The 3,226-nt window shown below is 49.5% G+C and overlaps 1 non-coding gene across 1 annotated transcript; it reads left to right on the forward strand.

The window, feature by feature from the left end:
- The first annotated feature begins 1,258 nt into the window (after positions 1-1,258).
- TRNAG-UCC lies at positions 1,259-1,331 on the forward strand. The gene has a single exon. It is a non-coding gene; the product is annotated as a tRNA-Gly (tRNA).
- Positions 1,332-3,226: the final 1,895 nt, after the last annotated feature.

Here is a 3,226-nt window from a genome sequence, read left to right on the forward strand (position 1 = left end):
CTGTGAGAAAATGAATGTCTGTCGTTAAGCCACTTGGTATGTGATGCTTTGCTGTGGCCGCCTGAGCAGACCAATATACCCCTAATCCTGATACCCAGATTGAAGCCCTGCTGCCCCTTTTCTACCCACTCAGAACCTGCAACTGATCCTCAGCTTCTTAACGTTTCGTTCAAAAAATAAGACAGGGCTTCCCTGGTGGCGCAGTGGTTGAGAATCTGCCTGCTGATGCAGGGGATTATTCCAGCCCTGGTCTGGGAGGATCCCACATGCCGCGGAGCAACTGGGCCCGTGAGCCACAACAACTGAGCCTGCACATCTGGAGCCTGTGCTCTGCAACAAGAGAGGCCGCGACAGTGAGAGGCCCGCGCGCCGCGATGAAGAGTGGCCCCCACTTGCCACAACTAGAGAAAGCCCTCGCACAGAAACGAAGATGCAACACAGCAAAAATAAATAATTTATAAACTCCTACCCCCAACATCTTCTTAAAAAAAAAGACAAATATCCTGTCTCTCCCGTCTCACCCGAACTTTTCTCTCACTTCCAGGCGGATCTGTAATTAGCCCCTTATTACGTGCACTCTCATTCTCTCATTTCTAAGCCACTGGAGTGTGTGCTGTCCTGTCCCGCAGGCTCACTTCTCAAGGGCGGGACACCTGAGTCCATCTCCCTTTTGCTCTCCTGTCACCTGGCGTAGCACTGGGCTGAATGCTCTGGGTCACAAAACCTACCCTTGTGACAATAACAACAGGCTCTTTGCCTTGACATTGGATTTGCCTAACTCTTCATTTGAAACCATCACCACCACTCAACTTGCCCCCGACACCCCAAAAGCCCATCCATTTGGGGAAGCAAGGTTGGGGAGAAACAGGGGAGTCTCTCGATTTTCAAAAATCTATCTGTGTTCTGATTTAGGGTGTTTTACAGTGTGAAGAGGGTTTGCCCTCTTTGAAAATACGAAGCAGCTTTTCCAGCTGGGACCCTGCTAGCATGGTTACTAAGGAGACCAACTGGCCTAGGTGCTGTAATTAATCACTAAATTCTGAGCAGCCAAATCCCCGGTGATGAGGGCCTCTTTCCTTTGAGAGCGACAAGTGCTGGGCAGGTGGAAGGTCGAGGAGTTCATGGTGGAAGCCCAGCTCTGGCTGTCCCTTCCGCCTGCACTCCCTCCACCGAAATTTGCCAGCGGCTGTTTTAAGAGCTTCTAGATCTGCCTCCAAACTTACCTGTTAGAACTGAATGAACAATAGATATAGGGACTTCCCTGGTTGTCCAGTGGTTAAGACTCTGCACTTCCAATGCAGGGGGCCCAGGTTCGATCCCTGGTCGGGGAACTAAGATCCTGCATGCCGCAACTAAAGATCCCGCATGCGGCAACTAAGACCCAGTGCAGCCAAATAAATAAATTTTAAAAATTAAAACAACGACAAAAATGGAATAGATACATGTATATGTATAACTGAATCACTTTTCTGTACACCTGAAACTAACACAACATTGATAATCAACTATACTCCAAAATAAAATTAAAATGTTTTTCAAAAAAGAACTGAATGGAGTCTAATGCTTGCAGCCACCCTGGCTCGGGCCCCTTGACTGCAAGAGGATGGGGAGCTGGGATGGGCAGAGGTGACCTTTCCTCTCCAATGATTTGAATAAGTAGGTGCTGTCAGTCAGAAGAGCAGAGGGCAGCTTGCTTTTCCAAGACCAGGTCCCACCCCCGAGGGAAGCCCACAGGCCTCAAGGTGTCTTGATTCAGCCACCAAGTGCAGAAGAGAAAGACTTTAAGTGACCCTGAGCACCCAGTTGGCACCCCTGCTAGTTCACTCCTGCTGTTCCAAGAGGCAAGCTTCGCACACACGCACGCACACACACACACACACCCACACACACACACGAACACACACACACACACAACTGTGGCCGTAAACTCCCTCTGGGCTCATTCTTGCCCTCCCCTCCAGGCGGTACAGGAAACAACCCCCCACAAAAGGCAGCTTCATTCAACCCAAGAGGAACGTCTGGCTCATTCGGTTCAACGCTTCCATTTGGTAAAGGAGCAAAGAAAAGTTCAGAGAAGTTAAGTGGCTTTTCACTTTTACTTTTTCTTTCCCTCCACTGCAAGGACAGAAAAGCATCTGGTCCCCCAACACCCAGGGAATGATGAGATGCTCGAGGGCAGGGAGATCATGGAAGATGCTTTTCTACTGCGAGTAACAGAAAACCCAAGAAGGGTTTAAACAAAATGTGGTGGTTAAAGTTAGCAATGGCTCCAGTGAACAGCCTCGGTATAGCCACCCCTCTGTCCTCTGACCCTGTGGTCTCCACCCAACCTGGCTCTGGACTGGCCTTGGGATGACCTTTAGCCAATAAATGCAGCCAAAGCAAAGGGAGTGCCAGCGCCAGGCTTCGGCGTCCAGGGATTCTATGTGCTTCTGCTTGGCACCTTGATTGTACTTGCTTGCACTCGCACCTCAGCCTTGCTATGAGACCATGCCAGACCAGGCCTGCTGAGGGGATGTGAGAAACACAAGAAGGATAAGACCCTTGGGAGAGAACCAAGGTGCCTCCAACCGACAGCCAGCCAACATGCAGCTGACTGCAGATTCACAAAGGTGCCTGAGACCAGGACGTCCCTGCTGATCCCAGCCTGAGTCGCCAATCTGAAGGATCAGAGCCAAATAAATGGTTTGTTGTTTAACAAAGCCTCTGACTTTGGTGTGGTTTGTTATGAAGCAACAGTGAACTGAATCCTGACATTTGAAATAAATATTTGAGTCTTTTCTCTTAAAAAAGTTGGAGGTTTCAAATCCAGGATTGGTGTGGCAGCTCCATAGTCAACCGGGACCCAGAATCCTTCTATACTGATGCTCCACCATCTTTAGTTCATGGCTTTCAGGCTCAAAGCTGTCTCATGATCCAACATGGCTGCTGAAGCTCCAGCCATCACATTTGTGTTCCAGGCAGGGAGGAAGGAAGAAAGGCAAATAAGAGGCCTCTTCTAGCTGAACTGTTCCCCTTTAAAAGAGTTGGAAGCCCCACCCAATGACTGGCAGCTTGATTCTTATTGGCTACCCTTGGCTGCAAGGAAAGCTGGGAAAGGTAGCCTTTCAGTGGAGCACATTGCCACCTAGAATAAAATCAAGTAGACTGTGTAGTAAGGAGGAACGGGGGAATGGGTGTTGAGTAGGCAGCCGGCGACATCCGCTGCAGCGTGTGTAAAATCAAG

The sequence above is a fragment of the Phocoena sinus genome, chromosome 6, assembly GCF_008692025.1.
Source record: "Phocoena sinus isolate mPhoSin1 chromosome 6, mPhoSin1.pri, whole genome shotgun sequence".
In the NCBI taxonomy this organism is placed as follows: Eukaryota; Metazoa; Chordata; class Mammalia; order Artiodactyla; family Phocoenidae; genus Phocoena; species Phocoena sinus.